At 47.2% G+C, this 21,329-nt stretch overlaps 37 non-coding genes across 37 annotated transcripts; all 37 read left to right on the forward strand.

The window, feature by feature from the left end:
* The first annotated feature begins 820 nt into the window (after nt 1–820).
* Nucleotides 821–892, forward strand: TRNAP-CGG (transfer RNA proline (anticodon CGG)). Its single transcript has one exon. It is a non-coding gene; the product is annotated as a tRNA-Pro (tRNA).
* Nucleotides 893–1,276: 384 nt separating this feature from the next.
* TRNAV-UAC (transfer RNA valine (anticodon UAC)) lies at nt 1,277–1,349 on the forward strand. The gene has a single exon. It is a non-coding gene; the product is annotated as a tRNA-Val (tRNA).
* Nucleotides 1,350–1,783: 434 nt separating this feature from the next.
* TRNAP-AGG (transfer RNA proline (anticodon AGG)) lies at nt 1,784–1,855 on the forward strand. The gene has a single exon. It is a non-coding gene; the product is annotated as a tRNA-Pro (tRNA).
* Nucleotides 1,856–2,241: 386 nt separating this feature from the next.
* TRNAV-AAC (transfer RNA valine (anticodon AAC)) lies at nt 2,242–2,314 on the forward strand. Its single transcript has one exon. It is a non-coding gene; the product is annotated as a tRNA-Val (tRNA).
* A 296-nt stretch (nt 2,315–2,610) lies between these two features.
* TRNAL-CAA (transfer RNA leucine (anticodon CAA)) lies at nt 2,611–2,722 on the forward strand. The gene is made up of 2 exons: nt 2,611–2,648; nt 2,677–2,722. It is a non-coding gene; the product is annotated as a tRNA-Leu (tRNA).
* A 941-nt stretch (nt 2,723–3,663) lies between these two features.
* On the forward strand, nt 3,664–3,735 carry TRNAP-UGG (transfer RNA proline (anticodon UGG)). Its single transcript has one exon. It is a non-coding gene; the product is annotated as a tRNA-Pro (tRNA).
* Nucleotides 3,736–4,119: 384 nt separating this feature from the next.
* Nucleotides 4,120–4,192, forward strand: TRNAV-UAC (transfer RNA valine (anticodon UAC)). Its single transcript has one exon. It is a non-coding gene; the product is annotated as a tRNA-Val (tRNA).
* A 434-nt stretch (nt 4,193–4,626) lies between these two features.
* TRNAP-AGG (transfer RNA proline (anticodon AGG)) lies at nt 4,627–4,698 on the forward strand. Its single transcript has one exon. It is a non-coding gene; the product is annotated as a tRNA-Pro (tRNA).
* Nucleotides 4,699–5,084: 386 nt separating this feature from the next.
* Nucleotides 5,085–5,157, forward strand: TRNAV-AAC (transfer RNA valine (anticodon AAC)). Its single transcript has one exon. It is a non-coding gene; the product is annotated as a tRNA-Val (tRNA).
* Nucleotides 5,158–5,452: 295 nt separating this feature from the next.
* On the forward strand, nt 5,453–5,564 carry TRNAL-CAA (transfer RNA leucine (anticodon CAA)). The gene is made up of 2 exons: nt 5,453–5,490; nt 5,519–5,564. It is a non-coding gene; the product is annotated as a tRNA-Leu (tRNA).
* Nucleotides 5,565–6,504: 940 nt separating this feature from the next.
* Nucleotides 6,505–6,576, forward strand: TRNAP-UGG (transfer RNA proline (anticodon UGG)). The gene has a single exon. It is a non-coding gene; the product is annotated as a tRNA-Pro (tRNA).
* A 384-nt stretch (nt 6,577–6,960) lies between these two features.
* Nucleotides 6,961–7,033, forward strand: TRNAV-UAC (transfer RNA valine (anticodon UAC)). The gene has a single exon. It is a non-coding gene; the product is annotated as a tRNA-Val (tRNA).
* Nucleotides 7,034–7,467: 434 nt separating this feature from the next.
* Nucleotides 7,468–7,539, forward strand: TRNAP-AGG (transfer RNA proline (anticodon AGG)). Its single transcript has one exon. It is a non-coding gene; the product is annotated as a tRNA-Pro (tRNA).
* A 386-nt stretch (nt 7,540–7,925) lies between these two features.
* TRNAV-AAC (transfer RNA valine (anticodon AAC)) lies at nt 7,926–7,998 on the forward strand. The gene has a single exon. It is a non-coding gene; the product is annotated as a tRNA-Val (tRNA).
* Nucleotides 7,999–8,293: 295 nt separating this feature from the next.
* On the forward strand, nt 8,294–8,405 carry TRNAL-CAA (transfer RNA leucine (anticodon CAA)). Its single transcript has 2 exons — nt 8,294–8,331; nt 8,360–8,405. It is a non-coding gene; the product is annotated as a tRNA-Leu (tRNA).
* A 951-nt stretch (nt 8,406–9,356) lies between these two features.
* TRNAP-CGG (transfer RNA proline (anticodon CGG)) lies at nt 9,357–9,428 on the forward strand. The gene has a single exon. It is a non-coding gene; the product is annotated as a tRNA-Pro (tRNA).
* Nucleotides 9,429–9,812: 384 nt separating this feature from the next.
* On the forward strand, nt 9,813–9,885 carry TRNAV-UAC (transfer RNA valine (anticodon UAC)). Its single transcript has one exon. It is a non-coding gene; the product is annotated as a tRNA-Val (tRNA).
* Nucleotides 9,886–10,319: 434 nt separating this feature from the next.
* Nucleotides 10,320–10,391, forward strand: TRNAP-AGG (transfer RNA proline (anticodon AGG)). The gene has a single exon. It is a non-coding gene; the product is annotated as a tRNA-Pro (tRNA).
* Nucleotides 10,392–10,777: 386 nt separating this feature from the next.
* On the forward strand, nt 10,778–10,850 carry TRNAV-AAC (transfer RNA valine (anticodon AAC)). Its single transcript has one exon. It is a non-coding gene; the product is annotated as a tRNA-Val (tRNA).
* A 296-nt stretch (nt 10,851–11,146) lies between these two features.
* Nucleotides 11,147–11,258, forward strand: TRNAL-CAA (transfer RNA leucine (anticodon CAA)). The gene is made up of 2 exons: nt 11,147–11,184; nt 11,213–11,258. It is a non-coding gene; the product is annotated as a tRNA-Leu (tRNA).
* Nucleotides 11,259–12,199: 941 nt separating this feature from the next.
* Nucleotides 12,200–12,271, forward strand: TRNAP-UGG (transfer RNA proline (anticodon UGG)). Its single transcript has one exon. It is a non-coding gene; the product is annotated as a tRNA-Pro (tRNA).
* Nucleotides 12,272–12,655: 384 nt separating this feature from the next.
* TRNAV-UAC (transfer RNA valine (anticodon UAC)) lies at nt 12,656–12,728 on the forward strand. The gene has a single exon. It is a non-coding gene; the product is annotated as a tRNA-Val (tRNA).
* Nucleotides 12,729–13,162: 434 nt separating this feature from the next.
* Nucleotides 13,163–13,234, forward strand: TRNAP-AGG (transfer RNA proline (anticodon AGG)). The gene has a single exon. It is a non-coding gene; the product is annotated as a tRNA-Pro (tRNA).
* A 386-nt stretch (nt 13,235–13,620) lies between these two features.
* On the forward strand, nt 13,621–13,693 carry TRNAV-AAC (transfer RNA valine (anticodon AAC)). The gene has a single exon. It is a non-coding gene; the product is annotated as a tRNA-Val (tRNA).
* A 295-nt stretch (nt 13,694–13,988) lies between these two features.
* TRNAL-CAA (transfer RNA leucine (anticodon CAA)) lies at nt 13,989–14,100 on the forward strand. The gene is made up of 2 exons: nt 13,989–14,026; nt 14,055–14,100. It is a non-coding gene; the product is annotated as a tRNA-Leu (tRNA).
* A 940-nt stretch (nt 14,101–15,040) lies between these two features.
* Nucleotides 15,041–15,112, forward strand: TRNAP-CGG (transfer RNA proline (anticodon CGG)). The gene has a single exon. It is a non-coding gene; the product is annotated as a tRNA-Pro (tRNA).
* Nucleotides 15,113–15,496: 384 nt separating this feature from the next.
* TRNAV-UAC (transfer RNA valine (anticodon UAC)) lies at nt 15,497–15,569 on the forward strand. Its single transcript has one exon. It is a non-coding gene; the product is annotated as a tRNA-Val (tRNA).
* A 434-nt stretch (nt 15,570–16,003) lies between these two features.
* TRNAP-AGG (transfer RNA proline (anticodon AGG)) lies at nt 16,004–16,075 on the forward strand. The gene has a single exon. It is a non-coding gene; the product is annotated as a tRNA-Pro (tRNA).
* A 386-nt stretch (nt 16,076–16,461) lies between these two features.
* TRNAV-AAC (transfer RNA valine (anticodon AAC)) lies at nt 16,462–16,534 on the forward strand. Its single transcript has one exon. It is a non-coding gene; the product is annotated as a tRNA-Val (tRNA).
* A 296-nt stretch (nt 16,535–16,830) lies between these two features.
* On the forward strand, nt 16,831–16,942 carry TRNAL-CAA (transfer RNA leucine (anticodon CAA)). Its single transcript has 2 exons — nt 16,831–16,868; nt 16,897–16,942. It is a non-coding gene; the product is annotated as a tRNA-Leu (tRNA).
* Nucleotides 16,943–17,883: 941 nt separating this feature from the next.
* On the forward strand, nt 17,884–17,955 carry TRNAP-UGG (transfer RNA proline (anticodon UGG)). Its single transcript has one exon. It is a non-coding gene; the product is annotated as a tRNA-Pro (tRNA).
* A 384-nt stretch (nt 17,956–18,339) lies between these two features.
* On the forward strand, nt 18,340–18,412 carry TRNAV-UAC (transfer RNA valine (anticodon UAC)). Its single transcript has one exon. It is a non-coding gene; the product is annotated as a tRNA-Val (tRNA).
* A 434-nt stretch (nt 18,413–18,846) lies between these two features.
* Nucleotides 18,847–18,918, forward strand: TRNAP-AGG (transfer RNA proline (anticodon AGG)). Its single transcript has one exon. It is a non-coding gene; the product is annotated as a tRNA-Pro (tRNA).
* Nucleotides 18,919–19,304: 386 nt separating this feature from the next.
* TRNAV-AAC (transfer RNA valine (anticodon AAC)) lies at nt 19,305–19,377 on the forward strand. The gene has a single exon. It is a non-coding gene; the product is annotated as a tRNA-Val (tRNA).
* Nucleotides 19,378–19,672: 295 nt separating this feature from the next.
* Nucleotides 19,673–19,784, forward strand: TRNAL-CAA (transfer RNA leucine (anticodon CAA)). The gene is made up of 2 exons: nt 19,673–19,710; nt 19,739–19,784. It is a non-coding gene; the product is annotated as a tRNA-Leu (tRNA).
* Nucleotides 19,785–20,714: 930 nt separating this feature from the next.
* TRNAP-CGG (transfer RNA proline (anticodon CGG)) lies at nt 20,715–20,786 on the forward strand. Its single transcript has one exon. It is a non-coding gene; the product is annotated as a tRNA-Pro (tRNA).
* A 384-nt stretch (nt 20,787–21,170) lies between these two features.
* On the forward strand, nt 21,171–21,243 carry TRNAV-UAC (transfer RNA valine (anticodon UAC)). Its single transcript has one exon. It is a non-coding gene; the product is annotated as a tRNA-Val (tRNA).
* Nucleotides 21,244–21,329: the final 86 nt, after the last annotated feature.

The following is a 21,329-nucleotide window of genomic DNA, read 5'->3' on the forward strand; positions in this document are numbered from 1 at the left end:
CAATCACAATTCCATGGATTTCTGGAAATGACACCTCAGGCACACCTTCCATTAAATTTGCACTCCATCACAGTAACTGCCATGCTGGGTTTCTAACTAAGCAGTTGATCCCATCATTTGTTGTGAGGCTCTCCTGCCACCTTTTGGGCAGAGAAGGCACTGTCCCTGCAAAAACACAGGCAGACATGTTCAACAGGGCTTCCTGGTTATGTGGGAGGAGCAGAATGCCATTGGTCCCCCCTTGCAAATTCTAATTTACATAAGGAAGACAGAGAGGTAGCTGGGAGTAGGCACTGCACACGGGCATTGCACTCTCTCTTATGATTTGCAGCCAATTCTAGATTGAGGCAGGAGGAAAGGAGGTGACTCGCCCAACAATGGCTATACTGAGAAGTCAGCCACTCTGGGTCTCCCAGGTGAGTGTTTCAGGCCTGTGAGCCACTCATATAAATCTCGCCTGATCGAGCCTGATCGAGCGCTGATCGAGCGCTGAGCGAGCGCGTTTGAATCCAAATATCAAACCCCTCTTTCTCAGGGTGGGCCCTTCATTGCTTCTGGTGTGGAAGTCTATGGGGCAAGGGTCCAGGACTTGCAGAGGAGAACAATTGCCAGAAAGTGCTTGCTGTTCTCATCTGTGCCTTTTTTCTGCTCACTGGCTGATAGGAGATTGGCTGCCCCCTTTCTTGCTAGAGTGAAAAAACAACAACTTGAGAGAAAACATGACGTTGTGAGGCTCACTTAGAGGGAGACTAGCCAAATAGCCCTGCTTTTTTTCTGAAAGACGCTTCAGAAATTGTTCAAAATGTCTCCTGGCCACTCAGGCTCGTTGGTCTAGGGGTATGATTCTCGCTTCGGGTGCGAGAGGTCCCGGGTTCAAATCCCGGACGAGCCCATGCTGTGGACATTTTCAGGATGCTTGTAATATAGGAGCATTTCTTCTTTTCAATGCTATAAGACGCTGTGTATGTCGAGAAAGTTCCTTACCCTGCACGCTATTTTCCACTTGTGGCGGGATAAAGGAGTGCAGGACTTCTTTGCAACTGCTTTTCTGGGCCAGACCAGCATGGTAGGAACATTACATGCATAGTGTTTTTCTAGTGTAATTTCAGGATATGGTTTCAAAATCGCCTCTTGGAATAAAAGTGGTCCTCATTCCTGTCTTCCAAAGAAATAGAGACCGGGTAAGGAGAGCCCAACTTTGAGCTTCAAGGACATTGGCCCTTAGTCTGTGCATTCCAGCCCAATACATGCCAACAAGATTCCTGAGTTAGTGTCTGTTTCTGTAGTGTAGTGGTTATCACGTTCGCCTTACACGCGAAAGGTCCCTGGTTCGAGACCGGGCAGAAACAGCGGTTTGCTGTTTTTAACAGTGTTTGCCTTTACTGGCTGACTTTATAGGAAAGCTGAGATAATAGAGGCTGTCTATCCCTCACCAACCTGACGTAGTGTGCTCCAGGGATCTCAGTGACAGCTCGAAAAGAGAAGTGACGATAGCTTGCGCCATTCGCTTGCTCGCCCTTTGCTCTGAAGGGTGGGCCTACTTCATGAAAGCAAGGAATGAGAGCAGAAATGCTTTTCTTGTCCTCACCGCAAGCAGACACTTAGAGAAAACAAACTGTCTGAAGGACAGAGGCTTTTTAATTTCTTGTTTGATGACGGCCATGGAAAAGACAGCAATCATATTGCAGAAGAGAGCAACATGTGCAGTTGCTTGCTTTGGGTGAAGCATTCACCGACTAGCTGCCACTAACCCCTGGAGCCATGTCAGAGGTGACTCTTGCGTGGCTCGTTGGTCTAGGGGTATGATTCTCGCTTAGGGTGCGAGAGGTCCCGGGTTCAAATCCCGGACGAGCCCTTTTTAGAGCTAAACATACAAATCGTACTAAAAATGCACTAAGCCTGACTATTTCTAGTAATACTCGGTTGATTTTTTGCTTAACATATTCCTAACCTCAGTAGAAAAATGGATCACCGTGCTTTTTCTGCCTACCTGCTTAGTCTCAGTGTGTCCCAGGTGATGCTTTCCCAAGCTGTACTCGCAGACATTTAGGCATCAGATATTTGTCTGTCAATGCCTGCACAAGTAAATTTTGAATACGTCTAATTGCAAGCATGTTGGATGATATCTCTGAGGTTTTCACACTTGTTCTGCACATTCTGAGCCGCTGCTGATACAGCAGAATAGAAGTAGCGTGAAGCCTTGAGAGGAACTTTGCTTTAACAGTAGCAAGCAGCAAGGTCGTTTCTGTAGTGTAGTGGTCATCACGTTCGCCTAACACGCGAAAGTTCCCCGGTTCGAGACCGGGCAGAAACACTGAGCGTTGGCTGCTTTTATGTGCACACTCTAAAACCTTATTATCTGAATGCAAGTTTAAGAAGAGGTGGTCTTTGAACACAGTGAGCCGTGGGAAACTTTCTTTACCTTTGCAAGACGAAACAAAGTTATCTGCATCCATCATCTGGGGGTCGTTCTTGTGCCTATTTTTATTTTGTTTAAGCTATGTTGTATTGTTGGGGCCTTTACACCTGTGACATTGCTGTGAAGGTTGTAAGTGGAAACATTGGCAGGTGCAGATAGAAGAGTTAGACCTAAGCCCCCCCTCATGAGCCGTCAGGATGGCCGAGTGGTCTAAGGCGCCAGACTCAAGAGAGCTTGATCTTCAGTGTAGCTGAGCCTTCTGGTCTCCTCATGGAGGCGTGGGTTCAAATCCCACTTCTGACAGGTCCCTTTTACACCCGTAAATCTTCCTGTTTTTTGCAGTGCGTTCCCAGCAAACACCACAATCTTTGCAGGAACCTGTAGCATGTGAAGAGAAATCCACCAACAATCAGGCTGGGCCCTCAATCACAATTCCATGGATTTCTGGAAATGACACCTCAGGCACACCTTCCATTAAATTTGCACTCCATCACAGTAACTGCCATGCTGGGTTTCTAACTAAGCAGTTGATCCCATCATTTGTTGTGAGGCTCTCCTGCCACCTTTTGGGTAGAGAAGGCACTGTCCCTGCAAAAACACAGGCAGACATGTTCAACAGGGCTTCCTGGTTATGTGGGAGGAGCAGAATGCCATTGGTCCCCCCCTTGCAAATTCTAATTTACATAAGGAAGACAGAGAGGTAGCTGGGAGTAGGCACTGCACACGGGCATTGCACTCTCTCTTATGATTTGCAGCCAATTCTAGATTGAGGCAGGAGGAAAGGAGGTGACTCGCCCAACAATGGCTATACTGAGAAGTCAGCCACTCTGGGTCTCCCAGGTGAGTGTTTCAGGCCTGTGAGCCACTCATATAAATCTCGCCTGATCGAGCCTGATCGAGCGCTGAGCGAGCGCGTTTGAATCCAAATATCAAACCCCTCTTTCTCAGGCGCAGGAAATGGTGGGCCCTTCATTGCTTCTGGTGTGGAAGTCTATGGGGCAAGGGTCCAGGACTTGCAGAGGAGAACAATTGCCAGAAAGTGCTTGCTGTTCTCATCTGTGCCTTTTTTCTGCTCACTGGCTGATAGGAGATTGGCTGCCCCCTTTCTTGCTAGAGTGAAAAAACAACAACTTGAGAGAAAACATGACGTTGTGAGGCTCACTTAGAGGGAGACTAGCCAAATAGCCCTGCTTTTTTTCTGAAAGACGCTTCAGAAATTGTTCAAAATGTCTCCTGGCCACTCAGGCTCGTTGGTCTAGGGGTATGATTCTCGCTTTGGGTGCGAGAGGTCCCGGGTTCAAATCCCGGTCGAGCCCATGCTGTGGACATTTTCAGGATGCTTGTAATATAGGAGCATTTCTTCTTTTCAATGCTATAAGACGCTGTGTATGTCGAGAAAGTTCCTTACCCTGCACGCTATTTTCCACTTGTGGCGGGATAAAGGAGTGCAGGACTTCTTTGCAACTGCTTTTCTGGGCCAGACCAGCATGGTAGGAACATTACATGCATAGTGTTTTTCTAGTGTAATTTCAGGATATGGTTTCAAAATCGCCTCTTGGAATAAAAGTGGTCCTCATTCCTGTCTTCCAAAGAAATAGAGACCGGGTAAGGAGAGCCCAACTTTGAGCTTCAAGGACATTGGCCCTTAGTCTGTGCATTCCAGCCCAATACATGCCAACAAGATTCCTGAGTTAGTGTCTGTTTCTGTAGTGTAGTGGTTATCACGTTCGCCTTACACGCGAAAGGTCCCTGGTTCGAGACCGGGCAGAAACAGCGGTTTGCTGTTTTTAACAGTGTTTGCCTTTACTGGCTGACTTTATAGGAAAGCTGAGATAATAGAGGCTGTCTATCCCTCACCAACCTGACGTAGTGTGCTACAGGGATCCCAGTGACAGCTCGAAAAGAGAAGTGACGATAGCTTGCGCCATTCGCTTGCTCGCCCTTTGCTCTGAAGGGTGGGCCTACTTCATGAAAGCAAGGAATGAGAGCAGAAATGCTTTTCTTGTCCTCACCGCAAGCAGACACTTAGAGAAAACAAACTGTCTGAAGGACAGAGGCTTTTTAATTTCTTGTTTGATGACGGCCATGGAAAAGACAGCAATCATATTGCAGAAGAGAGCAACATGTGCAGTTGCTTGCTTTGGGTGAAGCATTCACCGACTAGCTGCCACTAACCGCTGGAGCCATGTCAGAGGTGACTCTTGCGTGGCTCGTTGGTCTAGGGGTATGATTCTCGCTTAGGGTGCGAGAGGTCCCGGGTTCAAATCCCGGACGAGCCCTTTTTAGAGCTAAACATACAAATCGTACTAAAAATGCACTATGCCTGACTATTTCTAGTAATACTCGGTTGATTTTTTGCTTAACATATTCCTAACCTCAGTAGAAAAATGGATCACCGTGCTTTTTCTGCCTACCTGCTTAGTCTCAGTGTGTCCCAGGTGATGCTTTCCCAAGCTGTACTCGCAGACATTTAGGCATCAGATATTTGTCTGTCGATGCCTGCACAAGTAAATTTTGAATACGTCTAATTGCAAGCATGTTGGATGATATCTTTGAGGTTTTCACACTTGTTCTGCACATTCTGAGCCGCTGCTGATACAGCAGAATAGAAGTAGGGTGAAGCCTTGAGAGGAACTTTGCTTTAACAGTAGCAAGCAGCAAAGTCGTTTCTGTAGTGTAGTGGTCATCACGTTCGCCTAACACGCGAAAGGTCCCCGGTTCGAGACCGGGCAGAAACACTGAGCGTTGGCTGCTTTTATGTGCACACTCTAAAACCTTATTATCTGAATGCAAGTTTAAGAAGAGGTGGTCTTTGAACACAGTGAGCCGTGGGAAACTTTCTTTACCTTTGCAAGACGAAACAAAGTTATCTGCATCCATCATCTGGGGGTCGTTCTTGTGCCTATTTTTATTTTGTTTAAGCTATGTTGTATTGTTGGGGCCTTTACACCTGTGACATTGCTGTGAAGGTTGTAAGTGGAAACATTGGCAGGTGCAGATAGAAGAGTTAGACCTAAGCCCCCCTCATGAACCGTCAGGATGGCCGAGTGGTCTAAGGCGCCAGACTCAAGAGAGCTTGCTCTTCAGTGTAGCTGAGCCTTCTGGTCTCCTCATGGAGGCGTGGGTTCAAATCCCACTTCTGACAGGTCCCTTTTACACCCGTAAATCTTCCTGTTTTTTGCAGTGCGTTCCCGGCAAACACCACAATCTTTGCAGGAACCTGTAGCATGTGAAGAGAAATCCACCAACAATCAGGCTGGGCCCTCAATCACAATTCCATGGATTTCTGGAAATGACACCTCAGGCACACCTTCCATTAAATTTGCACTCCATCACAGTAACTGCCATGCTGGGTTTCTAACTAAGCAGTTGATCCCATCATTTGTTGTGAGGCTCTCCTGCCACCTTTTGGGCAGAGAAGGCACTGTCCCTGCAAAAACACAGGCAGACATGTTCAACAGGGCTTCCTGGTTATGTGGGAGGAGCAGAATGCCATTGGTCCCCCCTTGCAAATTCTAATTTACATAAGGAAGACAGAGAGGTAGCTGGGAGTAGGCACTGCACACGGGCATTGCACTCTCTCTTATGATTTGCAGCCAATTCTAGATTGAGGCAGGAGGAAAGGAGGTGACTCGCCCAACAATGGCTATACTGAGAAGTCAGCCACTCTGGGTCTCCCAGGTGAGTGTTTCAGGCCTGTGAGCCACTCATATAAATCTCGCCTGATCGAGCCTGATCGAGCGCTGAGCGAGCGCGTTTGAATCCAAATATCAAACCCCTCTTTCTCAGGCGCAGGAAATGGTGGGCCCTTCATTGCTTCTGGTGTGGAAGTCTATGGGGCAAGGGTCCAGGACTTGCAGAGGAGAACAATTGCCAGAAAGTGCTTGCTGTTCTCATCTGTGCCTTTTTTCTGCTCACTGGCTGATAGGAGATTGGCTGCCCCCTTTCTTGCTAGAGTGAAAAAACAACAACTTGAGAGAAAACATGACGTTGTGAGGCTCACTTAGAGGGAGACTAGCCAAATAGCCCTGCTTTTTTTCTGAAAGACGCTTCAGAAATTGTTCAAAATGTCTCCTGGCCACTCAGGCTCGTTGGTCTAGGGGTATGATTCTCGCTTTGGGTGCGAGAGGTCCCGGGTTCAAATCCCGGTCGAGCCCATGCTGTGGACATTTTCAGGATGCTTGTAATATAGGAGCATTTCTTCTTTTCAATGCTATAAGACGCTGTGTATGTCGAGAAAGTTCCTTACCCTGCACGCTATTTTCCACTTGTGGCGGGATAAAGGAGTGCAGGACTTCTTTGCAACTGCTTTTCTGGGCCAGACCAGCATGGTAGGAACATTACATGCATAGTGTTTTTCTAGTGTAATTTCAGGATATGGTTTCAAAATCGCCTCTTGGAATAAAAGTGGTCCTCATTCCTGTCTTCCAAAGAAATAGAGACCGGGTAAGGAGAGCCCAACTTTGAGCTTCAAGGACATTGGCCCTTAGTCTGTGCATTCCAGCCCAATACATGCCAACAAGATTCCTGAGTTAGTGTCTGTTTCTGTAGTGTAGTGGTTATCACGTTCGCCTTACACGCGAAAGGTCCCTGGTTCGAGACCGGGCAGAAACAGCGGTTTGCTGTTTTTAACAGTGTTTGCCTTTACTGGCTGACTTTATAGGAAAGCTGAGATAATAGAGGCTGTCTATCCCTCACCAACCTGACGTAGTGTGCTACAGGGATCCCAGTGACAGCTCGAAAAGAGAAGTGACGATAGCTTGCGCCATTCGCTTGCTCGCCCTTTGCTCTGAAGGGTGGGCCTACTTCATGAAAGCAAGGAATGAGAGCAGAAATGCTTTTCTTGTCCTCACCGCAAGCAGACACTTAGAGAAAACAAACTGTCTGAAGGACAGAGGCTTTTTAATTTCTTGTTTGATGACGGCCATGGAAAAGACAGCAATCATATTGCAGAAGAGAGCAACATGTGCAGTTGCTTGCTTTGGGTGAAGCATTCACCGACTAGCTGCCACTAACCGCTGGAGCCATGTCAGAGGTGACTCTTGCGTGGCTCGTTGGTCTAGGGGTATGATTCTCGCTTAGGGTGCGAGAGGTCCCGGGTTCAAATCCCGGACGAGCCCTTTTTAGAGCTAAACATACAAATCGTACTAAAAATGCACTATGCCTGACTATTTCTAGTAATACTCGGTTGATTTTTTGCTTAACATATTCCTAACCTCAGTAGAAAAATGGATCACCGTGCTTTTTCTGCCTACCTGCTTAGTCTCAGTGTGTCCCAGGTGATGCTTTCCCAAGCTGTACTCGCAGACATTTAGGCATCAGATATTTGTCTGTCGATGCCTGCACAAGTAAATTTTGAATACGTCTAATTGCAAGCATGTTGGATGATATCTTTGAGGTTTTCACACTTGTTCTGCACATTCTGAGCCGCTGCTGATACAGCAGAATAGAAGTAGGGTGAAGCCTTGAGAGGAACTTTGCTTTAACAGTAGCAAGCAGCAAAGTCGTTTCTGTAGTGTAGTGGTCATCACGTTCGCCTAACACGCGAAAGGTCCCCGGTTCGAGACCGGGCAGAAACACTGAGCGTTGGCTGCTTTTATGTGCACACTCTAAAACCTTATTATCTGAATGCAAGTTTAAGAAGAGGTGGTCTTTGAACACAGTGAGCCGTGGGAAACTTTCTTTACCTTTGCAAGACGAAACAAAGTTATCTGCATCCATCATCTGGGGGTCGTTCTTGTGCCTATTTTTATTTTGTTTAAGCTATGTTGTATTGTTGGGGCCTTTACACCTGTGACATTGCTGTGAAGGTTGTAAGTGGAAACATTGGCAGGTGCAGATAGAAGAGTTAGACCTAAGCCCCCCTCATGAACCGTCAGGATGGCCGAGTGGTCTAAGGCGCCAGACTCAAGAGAGCTTGCTCTTCAGTGTAGCTGAGCCTTCTGGTCTCCTCATGGAGGCGTGGGTTCAAATCCCACTTCTGACAGGTCCCTTTTACACCCGTAAATCTTCCTGTTTTTTGCAGTGCGTTCCCGGCAAACACCACAATCTTTGCAGGAACCTGTAGCATGTGAAGAGAAATCCACCAACAATCAGGCTGGGCCCTCAATCACAATTCCATGGATTTCTGGAAATGACACCTCAGGCACACCTTCCATTAAATTTGCACTCCATCACAGTAACTGCCATGCTGGGTTTCTAACTAAGCAGTTGATCCCATCATTTGTTGTGAGGCTCTCCTGCCACCTTTTGGGCAGAGAAGGCACTGTCCCTGCAAAAACACAGGCAGACATGTTCAACAGGGCTTCCTGGTTATGTGGGAGGAGCAGAATGCCATTGGTCCCCCCTTGCAAATTCTAATTTACATAAGGAAGACAGAGAGGTAGCTGGGAGTAGGCACTGCACACGGGCATTGCACTCTCTCTTATGATTTGCAGCCAATTCTAGATTGAGGCAGGAGGAAAGGAGGTGACTCGCCCAACAATGGCTATACTGAGAAGTCAGCCACTCTGGGTCTCCCAGGTGAGTGTTTCAGGCCTGTGAGCCACTCATATAAATCTCGCCTGATCGAGCCTGATCGAGCGCTGATCGAGCGCTGAGCGAGCGCGTTTGAATCCAAATATCAAACCCCTCTTTCTCAGGCGCAGGAAATGGTGGGCCCTTCATTGCTTCTGGTGTGGAAGTCTATGGGGCAAGGGTCCAGGACTTGCAGAGGAGAACAATTGCCAGAAAGTGCTTGCTGTTCTCATCTGTGCCTTTTTTCTGCTCACTGGCTGATAGGAGATTGGCTGCCCCCTTTCTTGCTAGAGTGAAAAAACAACAACTTGAGAGAAAACATGACGTTGTGAGGCTCACTTAGAGGGAGACTAGCCAAATAGCCCTGCTTTTTTTCTGAAAGACGCTTCAGAAATTGTTCAAAATGTCTCCTGGCCACTCAGGCTCGTTGGTCTAGGGGTATGATTCTCGCTTCGGGTGCGAGAGGTCCCGGGTTCAAATCCCGGACGAGCCCATGCTGTGGACATTTTCAGGATGCTTGTAATATAGGAGCATTTCTTCTTTTCAATGCTATAAGACGCTGTGTATGTCGAGAAAGTTCCTTACCCTGCACGCTATTTTCCACTTGTGGCGGGATAAAGGAGTGCAGGACTTCTTTGCAACTGCTTTTCTGGGCCAGACCAGCATGGTAGGAACATTACATGCATAGTGTTTTTCTAGTGTAATTTCAGGATATGGTTTCAAAATCGCCTCTTGGAATAAAAGTGGTCCTCATTCCTGTCTTCCAAAGAAATAGAGACCGGGTAAGGAGAGCCCAACTTTGAGCTTCAAGGACATTGGCCCTTAGTCTGTGCATTCCAGCCCAATACATGCCAACAAGATTCCTGAGTTAGTGTCTGTTTCTGTAGTGTAGTGGTTATCACGTTCGCCTTACACGCGAAAGGTCCCTGGTTCGAGACCGGGCAGAAACAGCGGTTTGCTGTTTTTAACAGTGTTTGCCTTTACTGGCTGACTTTATAGGAAAGCTGAGATAATAGAGGCTGTCTATCCCTCACCAACCTGACGTAGTGTGCTCCAGGGATCTCAGTGACAGCTCGAAAAGAGAAGTGACGATAGCTTGCGCCATTCGCTTGCTCGCCCTTTGCTCTGAAGGGTGGGCCTACTTCATGAAAGCAAGGAATGAGAGCAGAAATGCTTTTCTTGTCCTCACCGCAAGCAGACACTTAGAGAAAACAAACTGTCTGAAGGACAGAGGCTTTTTAATTTCTTGTTTGATGACGGCCATGGAAAAGACAGCAATCATATTGCAGAAGAGAGCAACATGTGCAGTTGCTTGCTTTGGGTGAAGCATTCACCGACTAGCTGCCACTAACCCCTGGAGCCATGTCAGAGGTGACTCTTGCGTGGCTCGTTGGTCTAGGGGTATGATTCTCGCTTAGGGTGCGAGAGGTCCCGGGTTCAAATCCCGGACGAGCCCTTTTTAGAGCTAAACATACAAATCGTACTAAAAATGCACTAAGCCTGACTATTTCTAGTAATACTCGGTTGATTTTTTGCTTAACATATTCCTAACCTCAGTAGAAAAATGGATCACCGTGCTTTTTCTGCCTACCTGCTTAGTCTCAGTGTGTCCCAGGTGATGCTTTCCCAAGCTGTACTCGCAGACATTTAGGCATCAGATATTTGTCTGTCAATGCCTGCACAAGTAAATTTTGAATACGTCTAATTGCAAGCATGTTGGATGATATCTCTGAGGTTTTCACACTTGTTCTGCACATTCTGAGCCGCTGCTGATACAGCAGAATAGAAGTAGCGTGAAGCCTTGAGAGGAACTTTGCTTTAACAGTAGCAAGCAGCAAGGTCGTTTCTGTAGTGTAGTGGTCATCACGTTCGCCTAACACGCGAAAGTTCCCCGGTTCGAGACCGGGCAGAAACACTGAGCGTTGGCTGCTTTTATGTGCACACTCTAAAACCTTATTATCTGAATGCAAGTTTAAGAAGAGGTGGTCTTTGAACACAGTGAGCCGTGGGAAACTTTCTTTACCTTTGCAAGACGAAACAAAGTTATCTGCATCCATCATCTGGGGGTCGTTCTTGTGCCTATTTTTATTTTGTTTAAGCTATGTTGTATTGTTGGGGCCTTTACACCTGTGACATTGCTGTGAAGGTTGTAAGTGGAAACATTGGCAGGTGCAGATAGAAGAGTTAGACCTAAGCCCCCCCTCATGAGCCGTCAGGATGGCCGAGTGGTCTAAGGCGCCAGACTCAAGAGAGCTTGATCTTCAGTGTAGCTGAGCCTTCTGGTCTCCTCATGGAGGCGTGGGTTCAAATCCCACTTCTGACAGGTCCCTTTTACACCCGTAAATCTTCCTGTTTTTTGCAGTGCGTTCCCAGCAAACACCACAATCTTTGCAGGAACCTGTAGCATGTGAAGAGAAATCCACCAACAATCAGGCTGGGCCCTCAATCACAATTCCATGGATTTCTGGAAATGACACCTCAGGCACACCTTCCATTAAATTTGCACTCCATCACAGTAACTGCCATGCTGGGTTTCTAACTAAGCAGTTGATCCCATCATTTGTTGTGAGGCTCTCCTGCCACCTTTTGGGTAGAGAAGGCACTGTCCCTGCAAAAACACAGGCAGACATGTTCAACAGGGCTTCCTGGTTATGTGGGAGGAGCAGAATGCCATTGGTCCCCCCCTTGCAAATTCTAATTTACATAAGGAAGACAGAGAGGTAGCTGGGAGTAGGCACTGCACACGGGCATTGCACTCTCTCTTATGATTTGCAGCCAATTCTAGATTGAGGCAGGAGGAAAGGAGGTGACTCGCCCAACAATGGCTATACTGAGAAGTCAGCCACTCTGGGTCTCCCAGGTGAGTGTTTCAGGCCTGTGAGCCACTCATATAAATCTCGCCTGATCGAGCCTGATCGAGCGCTGAGCGAGCGCGTTTGAATCCAAATATCAAACCCCTCTTTCTCAGGCGCAGGAAATGGTGGGCCCTTCATTGCTTCTGGTGTGGAAGTCTATGGGGCAAGGGTCCAGGACTTGCAGAGGAGAACAATTGCCAGAAAGTGCTTGCTGTTCTCATCTGTGCCTTTTTTCTGCTCACTGGCTGATAGGAGATTGGCTGCCCCCTTTCTTGCTAGAGTGAAAAAACAACAACTTGAGAGAAAACATGACGTTGTGAGGCTCACTTAGAGGGAGACTAGCCAAATAGCCCTGCTTTTTTTCTGAAAGACGCTTCAGAAATTGTTCAAAATGTCTCCTGGCCACTCAGGCTCGTTGGTCTAGGGGTATGATTCTCGCTTTGGGTGCGAGAGGTCCCGGGTTCAAATCCCGGTCGAGCCCATGCTGTGGACATTTTCAGGATGCTTGTAATATAGGAGCATTTCTTCTTTTCAATGCTATAAGACGCTGTGTATGTCGAGAAAGTTCCTTACCCTGCACGCTATTTTCCACTTGTGGCGGGATAAAGGAGTGCAGGACTTCTTTGCAACTGCTTTTCTGGGCCAGACCAGCATGGTAGGAACATTACATGCATAGTGTTTTTCTAGTGTAATTTCAGGATATGGTTTCAAAATCGCCTCTTGGAATAAAAGTGGTCCTCATTCCTGTCTTCCAAAGAAATAGAGACCGGGTAAGGAGAGCCCAACTTTGAGCTTCAAGGACATTGGCCCTTAGTCTGTGCATTCCAGCCCAATACATGCCAACAAGATTCCTGAGTTAGTGTCTGTTTCTGTAGTGTAGTGGTTATCACGTTCGCCTTACACGCGAAAGGTCCCTGGTTCGAGACCGGGCAGAAACAGCGGTTTGCTGTTTTTAACAGTGTTTGCCTTTACTGGCTGACTTTATAGGAAAGCTGAGATAATAGAGGCTGTCTATCCCTCACCAACCTGACGTAGTGTGCTACAGGGATCCCAGTGACAGCTCGAAAAGAGAAGTGACGATAGCTTGCGCCATTCGCTTGCTCGCCCTTTGCTCTGAAGGGTGGGCCTACTTCATGAAAGCAAGGAATGAGAGCAGAAATGCTTTTCTTGTCCTCACCGCAAGCAGACACTTAGAGAAAACAAACTGTCTGAAGGACAGAGGCTTTTTAATTTCTTGTTTGATGACGGCCATGGAAAAGACAGCAATCATATTGCAGAAGAGAGCAACATGTGCAGTTGCTTGCTTTGGGTGAAGCATTCACCGACTAGCTGCCACTAACCGCTGGAGCCATGTCAGAGGTGACTCTTGCGTGGCTCGTTGGTCTAGGGGTATGATTCTCGCTTAGGGTGCGAGAGGTCCCGGGTTCAAATCCCGGACGAGCCCTTTTTAGAGCTAAACATACAAATCGTACTAAAAATGCACTATGCCTGACTATTTCTAGTAATACTCGGTTGATTTTTTGCTTAACATATTCCTAACCTCAGTAGAAAAATGGATCACCGTGCTTTTTCTGCCTACCTGCTTAGTCTCAGTGTGTCCCAGGTGATGCTTTCCCAAGCTGTACTCGCAGACATTTAGGCATCAGATATTTGTCTGTCGATGCCTGCACAAGTAAATTTTGAATACGTCTAATTGCAAGCATGTTGGATGATATCTTTGAGGTTTTCACACTTGTTCTGCACATTCTGAGCCGCTGCTGATACAGCAGAATAGAAGTAGGGTGAAGCCTTGAGAGGAACTTTGCTTTAACAGTAGCAAGCAGCAAAGTCGTTTCTGTAGTGTAGTGGTCATCATGTTCGCCTAACACGCGAAAGGTCCCCGGTTCGAGACCGGGCAGAAACACTGAGCGTTGGCTGCTTTTATGTGCACACTCTAAAACCTTATTATCTGAATGCAAGTTTAAGAAGAGGTGGTCTTTGAACACAGTGAGCCGTGGGAAACTTTCTTTACCTTTGCAAGACGAAACAAAGTTATCTGCATCCATCATCTGGGGGTCGTTCTTGTGCCTATTTTTATTTTGTTTAAGCTATGTTGTATTGTTGGGGCCTTTACACCTGTGACATTGCTGTGAAGGTTGTAAGTGGAAACATTGGCAGGTGCAGATAGAAGAGTTAGACCTAAGCCCCCCTCATGAACCGTCAGGATGGCCGAGTGGTCTAAGGCGCCAGACTCAAGAGAGCTTGATCTTCAGTGTAGCTGAGCCTTCTGGTCTCCTCATGGAGGCGTGGGTTCAAATCCCACTTCTGACAGGTCCCTTTTACACCCGTAAATCTTCCTGTTTTTTGCAGTGCGTTCCCGGCAAACACCACAATCTTTGCAGGAACCTGTAGCATGTGAAGAGAAATCCACCAACAATCAGGCTGGGCCCTCAATCACAATTCCATGGATTTCTGGAAATGACACCTCAGGCACACCTTCCATTAAATTTGCACTCCATCACAGTAACTGCCATGCTGGGTTTCTAACTAAGCAGTTGATCCCATCATTTGTTGTGAGGCTCTCCTGCCACCTTTTGGGCAGAGAAGGCACTGTCCCTGCAAAAACACAGGCAGACATGTTCAACAGGGCTTCCTGGTTATGTGGGAGGAGCAGAATGCCATTGGTCCCCCCTTGCAAATTCTAATTTACATAAGGAAGACAGAGAGGTAGCTGGGAGTAGGCACTGCACACGGGCATTGCACTCTCTCTTATGATTTGCAGCCAATTCTAGATTGAGGCAGGAGGAAAGGAGGTGACTCGCCCAACAATGGCTATACTGAGAAGTCAGCCACTCTGGGTCTCCCAGGTGAGTGTTTCAGGCCTGTGAGCCACTCATATAAATCTCGCCTGATCGAGCCTGATCGAGCGCTGAGCGAGCGCGTTTGAATCCAAATATCAAACCCCTCTTTCTCAGGCGCAGGAAATGGTGGGCCCTTCATTGCTTCTGGTGTGGAAGTCTATGGGGCAAGGGTCCAGGACTTGCAGAGGAGAACAATTGCCAGAAAGTGCTTGCTGTTCTCATCTGTGCCTTTTTTCTGCTCACTGGCTGATAGGAGATTGGCTGCCCCCTTTCTTGCTAGAGTGAAAAAACAACAACTTGAGAGAAAACATGACGTTGTGAGGCTCACTTAGAGGGAGACTAGCCAAATAGCCCTGCTTTTTTTCTGAAAGACGCTTCAGAAATTGTTCAAAATGTCTCCTGGCCACTCAGGCTCGTTGGTCTAGGGGTATGATTCTCGCTTCGGGTGCGAGAGGTCCCGGGTTCAAATCCCGGACGAGCCCATGCTGTGGACATTTTCAGGATGCTTGTAATATAGGAGCATTTCTTCTTTTCAATGCTATAAGACGCTGTGTATGTCGAGAAAGTTCCTTACCCTGCACGCTATTTTCCACTTGTGGCGGGATAAAGGAGTGCAGGACTTCTTTGCAACTGCTTTTCTGGGCCAGACCAGCATGGTAGGAACATTACATGCATAGTGTTTTTCTAGTGTAATTTCAGGATATGGTTTCAAAATCGCCTCTTGGAATAAAAGTGGTCCTCATTCCTGTCTTCCAAAGAAATAGAGACCGGGTAAGGAGAGCCCAACTTTGAGCTTCAAGGACATTGGCCCTTAGTCTGTGCATTCCAGCCCAATACATGCCAACAAGATTCCTGAGTTAGTGTCTGTTTCTGTAGTGTAGTGGTTATCACGTTCGCCTTACACGCGAAAGGTCCCTGGTTCGAGACCGGGCAGAAACAGCGGTTTGCTGTTTTTAACAGTGTTTGCCTTTACTGGCTGACTTTATAGGAAAGCTGAGATAATAGAGGCTGTCTATCCCTCACCAACCTGACGTAGTGTGCTCCAGGGATCTCAGTGACAGCTCGAAAAGAGAAGTGACGATAGCTTGCGCCATTCGCTTGCTCGCCCTTTGCTCTGAAGGGTGGGCCTACTTCATGAAAGCAAGGAATGAGAGCAGAAATGCTTTTCTTGTCCTCACCGCAAGCAGACACTTAGAGAAAACAAACTGTCTGAAGGACAGAGGCTTTTTAATTTCTTGTTTGATGACGGCCATGGAAAAGACAGCAATCATATTGCAGAAGAGAGCAACATGTGCAGTTGCTTGCTTTGGGTGAAGCATTCACCGACTAGCTGCCACTAACCCCTGGAGCCATGTCAGAGGTGACTCTTGCGTGGCTCGTTGGTCTAGGGGTATGATTCTCGCTTAGGGTGCGAGAGGTCCCGGGTTCAAATCCCGGACGAGCCCTTTTTAGAGCTAAACATACAAATCGTACTAAAAATGCACTAAGCCTGACTATTTCTAGTAATACTCGGTTGATTTTTTGCTTAACATATTCCTAACCTCAGTAGAAAAATGGATCACCGTGCTTTTTCTGCCTACCTGCTTAGTCTCAGTGTGTCCCAGGTGATGCTTTCCCAAGCTGTACTCGCAGACATTTAGGCATCAGATATTTGTCTGTCAATGCCTGCACAAGTAAATTTTGAATACGTCTAATTGCAAGCATGTTGGATGATATCTCTGAGGTTTTCACACTTGTTCTGCACATTCTGAGCCGCTGCTGATACAGCAGAATAGAAGTAGCGTGAAGCCTTGAGAGGAACTTTGCTTTAACAGTAGCAAGCAGCAAGGTCGTTTCTGTAGTGTAGTGGTCATCACGTTCGCCTAACACGCGAAAGTTCCCCGGTTCGAGACCGGGCAGAAACACTGAGCGTTGGCTGCTTTTATGTGCACACTCTAAAACCTTATTATCTGAATGCAAGTTTAAGAAGAGGTGGTCTTTGAACACAGTGAGCCGTGGGAAACTTTCTTTACCTTTGCAAGACGAAACAAAGTTATCTGCATCCATCATCTGGGGGTCGTTCTTGTGCCTATTTTTATTTTGTTTAAGCTATGTTGTATTGTTGGGGCCTTTACACCTGTGACATTGCTGTGAAGGTTGTAAGTGGAAACATTGGCAGGTGCAGATAGAAGAGTTAGACCTAAGCCCCCCCTCATGAGCCGTCAGGATGGCCGAGTGGTCTAAGGCGCCAGACTCAAGAGAGCTTGATCTTCAGTGTAGCTGAGCCTTCTGGTCTCCTCATGGAGGCGTGGGTTCAAATCCCACTTCTGACAGGTCCCTTTTACACCCGTAAATCTTCCTGTTTTTTGCAGTGCGTTCCCAGCAAACACCACAATCTTTGCAGGAACCTGTAGCATGTGAAGAGAAATCCACCAACAATCAGGCTGGGCCCTCAATCACAATTCCATGGATTTCTGGAAATGACACCTCAGGCACACCTTCCATTAAATTTGCACTCCATCACAGTAACTGCCATGCTGGGTTTCTAACTAAGCAGTTGATCCCATCATTTGTTGTGAGGCTCTCCTGCCACCTTTTGGGTAGAGAAGGCACTGTCCCTGCAAAAACACAGGCAGACATGTTCAACAGGGCTTCCTGGTTATGTGGGAGGAGCAGAATGCCATTGGTCCCCCCCTTGCAAATTCTAATTTACATAAGGAAGACAGAGAGGTAGCTGGGAGTAGGCACTGCACACGGGCATTGCACTCTCTCTTATGATTTGCAGCCAATTCTAGATTGAGGCAGGAGGAAAGGAGGTGACTCGCCCAACAATGGCTATACTGAGAAGTCAGCCACTCTGGGTCTCCCAGGTGAGTGTTTCAGGCCTGTGAGCCACTCATATAAATCTCGCCTGATCGAGCCTGATCGAGCGCTGAGCGAGCGCGTTTGAATCCAAATATCAAACCCCTCTTTCTCAGGCGCAGGAAATGGTGGGCCCTTCATTGCTTCTGGTGTGGAAGTCTATGGGGCAAGGGTCCAGGACTTGCAGAGGAGAACAATTGCCAGAAAGTGCTTGCTGTTCTCATCTGTGCCTTTTTTCTGCTCACTGGCTGATAGGAGATTGGCTGCCCCCTTTCTTGCTAGAGTGAAAAAACAACAACTTGAGAGAAAACATGACGTTGTGAGGCTCACTTAGAGGGAGACTAGCCAAATAGCCCTGCTTTTTTTCTGAAAGACGCTTCAGAAATTGTTCAAAATGTCTCCTGGCCACTCAGGCTCGTTGGTCTAGGGGTATGATTCTCGCTTTGGGTGCGAGAGGTCCCGGGTTCAAATCCCGGTCGAGCCCATGCTGTGGACATTTTCAGGATGCTTGTAATATAGGAGCATTTCTTCTTTTCAATGCTATAAGACGCTGTGTATGTCGAGAAAGTTCCTTACCCTGCACGCTATTTTCCACTTGTGGCGGGATAAAGGAGTGCAGGACTTCTTTGCAACTGCTTTTCTGGGCCAGACCAGCATGGTAGGAACATTACATGCATAGTGTTTTTCTAGTGTAATTTCAGGATATGGTTTCAAAATCGCCTCTTGGAATAAAAGTGGTCCTCATTCCTGTCTTCCAAAGAAATAGAGACCGGGTAAGGAGAGCCCAACTTTGAGCTTCAAGGACATTGGCCCTTAGTCTGTGCATTCCAGCCCAATACATGCCAACAAGATTCCTGAGTTAGTGTCTGTTTCTGTAGTGTAGTGGTTATCACGTTCGCCTTACACGCGAAAGGTCCCTGGTTCGAGACCGGGCAGAAACAGCGGTTTGCTGTTTTTAACAGTGTTTGCCTTTACTGGCTGACTTTATAGGAAAGCTGAGATAATAGAGGCTGTCTATCCCTCACCAACCTGACGTAGTGTGCTACAGGGATCCCAGTGACAGCTCGAAAAGAGAAGTGACGATAGCTTGCGCCATTCGCTTGCTCGCCCTTTGCTCTGAAGGGTGGGCCTACTTCATGAAAGCAAGGAATGAGAGCAGAAATGCTTTTCTTGTCCTCACCGCAAGCAGACACTTAGAGAAAACAAACTGTCTGAAGGACAGAGGCTTTTTAATTTCTTGTTTGATGACGGCCATGGAAAAGACAGCAATCATATTGCAGAAGAGAGCAACATGTGCAGTTGCTTGCTTTGGGTGAAGCATTCACCGACTAGCTGCCACTAACCGCTGGAGCCATGTCAGAGGTGACTCTTGCGTGGCTCGTTGGTCTAGGGGTATGATTCTCGCTTAGGGTGCGAGAGGTCCCGGGTTCAAATCCCGGACGAGCCCTTTTTAGAGCTAAACATACAAATCGTACTAAAAATGCACTATGCCTGACTATTTCTAGTAATACTCGGTTGATTTTTTGCTTAACATATTCCTAACCTCAGTAGAAAAATGGATCACCGTGCTTTTTCTGCCTACCTGCTTAGTCTCAGTGTGTCCCAGGTGATGCTTTCCCAAGCTGTACTCGCAGACATTTAGGCATCAGATATTTGTCTGTCGATGCCTGCACAAGTAAATTTTGAATACGTCTAATTGCAAGCATGTTGGATGATATCTTTGAGGTTTTCACACTTGTTCTGCACATTCTGAGCCGCTGCTGATACAGCAGAATAGAAGTAGGGTGAAGCCTTGAGAGGAACTTTGCTTTAACAGTAGCAAGCAGCAAAGTCGTTTCTGTAGTGTAGTGGTCATCACGTTCGCCTAACACGCGAAAGGTCCCCGGTTCGAGACCGGGCAGAAACACTGAGCGTTGGCTGCTTTTATGTGCACACTCTAAAACCTTATTATCTGAATGCAAGTTTAAGAAGAGGTGGTCTTTGAACACAGTGAGCCGTGGGAAACTTTCTTTACCTTTGCAAGACGAAACAAAGTTATCTGCATCCATCATCTGGGGGTCGTTCTTGTGCCTATTTTTATTTTGTTTAAGCTATGTTGTATTGTTGGGGCCTTCACACCTGTGACATTGCTGTGAAGGTTGTAAGTGGAAACATTGGCAGGTGCAGATAGAAGAGTTAGACCTAAGCCCCCCTCATGAACCGTCAGGATGGCCGAGTGGTCTAAGGCGCCAGACTCAAGAGAGCTTGATCTTCAGTGTAGCTGAGCCTTCTGGTCTCCTCATGGAGGCGTGGGTTCAAATCCCACTTCTGACAGGTCCCTTTTACACCCGTAAATCTTCCTGTTTTTTGCAGTGCGTTCCCGGCAAACACCACAATCTTTGCAGGAACCTGTAGCATGTGAAGAGAAATCCACCAACAATCAGGCTGGGCCCTCAATCACAATTCCATGGATTTCTGGAAATGACACCTCAGGCACACCTTCCATTAAATTTGCACTCCATCACAGTAACTGCCATGCTGGGTTTCTAACTAAGCAGTTGATCCCATCATTTGTTGTGAGGCTCTCCTGCCACCTTTTGGGCAGAGAAGGCACTGTCCCTGCAAAAACACAGGCAGACATGTTCAACAGGGCTTCCTGGTTATGTGGGAGGAGCAGAATGCCATTGGTCCCCCCTTGCAAATTCTAATTTACATAAGGAAGACAGAGAGGTAGCTGGGAGTAGGCACTGCACACGGGCATTGCACTCTCTCTTATGATTTGCAGCCAATTCTAGATTGAGGCAGGAGGAAAGGAGGTGACTCGCCCAACAATGGCTATACTGAGAAGTCAGCCACTCTGGGTCTCCCAGGTGAGTGTTTCAGGCCTGTGAGCCACTCATATAAATCTCGCCTGATCGAGCGCTGAGCGAGCGCGTTTGAATCCAAATATCAAACCCCTCTTTCTCAGGCGCAGGAAATGGTGGGCCCTTCATTGCTTCTGGTGTGGAAGTCTATGGGGCAAGGGTCCAGGACTTGCAGAGGAGAACAATTGCCAGAAAGTGCTTGCTGTTCTCATCTGTGCCTTTTTTCTGCTCACTGGCTGATAGGAGATTGGCTGCCCCCTTTCTTGCTAGAGTGAAAAAACAACAACTTGAGAGAAAACATGACGTTGTGAGGCTCACTTAGAGGGAGACTAGCCAAATAGCCCTGCTTTTTTTCTGAAAGACGCTTCAGAAATTGTTCAAAATGTCTCCTGGCCACTCAGGCTCGTTGGTCTAGGGGTATGATTCTCGCTTCGGGTGCGAGAGGTCCCGGGTTCAAATCCCGGACGAGCCCATGCTGTGGACATTTTCAGGATGCTTGTAATATAGGAGCATTTCTTCTTTTCAATGCTATAAGACGCTGTGTATGTCGAGAAAGTTCCTTACCCTGCACGCTATTTTCCACTTGTGGCGGGATAAAGGAGTGCAGGACTTCTTTGCAACTGCTTTTCTGGGCCAGACCAGCATGGTAGGAACATTACATGCATAGTGTTTTTCTAGTGTAATTTCAGGATATGGTTTCAAAATCGCCTCTTGGAATAAAAGTGGTCCTCATTCCTGTCTTCCAAAGAAATAGAGACCGGGTAAGGAGAGCCCAACTTTGAGCTTCAAGGACATTGGCCCTTAGTCTGTGCATTCCAGCCCAATACATGCCAACAAGATTCCTGAGTTAGTGTCTGTTTCTGTAGTGTAGTGGTTATCACGTTCGCCTTACACGCGAAAGGTCCCTGGTTCTAGACCGGGCAGAAACAGCGGTTTGCTGTTTTTAACAGTGTTTGCCTTTACTGGCTGACTTTATAGGAAAGCTGAGATAATAGAGGCTGTCTATCCCTCACCA

Source organism: Lissotriton helveticus, chromosome 10 (genome assembly GCF_964261635.1).
Source record: "Lissotriton helveticus chromosome 10, aLisHel1.1, whole genome shotgun sequence".
Taxonomy (NCBI): domain Eukaryota; kingdom Metazoa; phylum Chordata; class Amphibia; order Caudata; family Salamandridae; genus Lissotriton; species Lissotriton helveticus.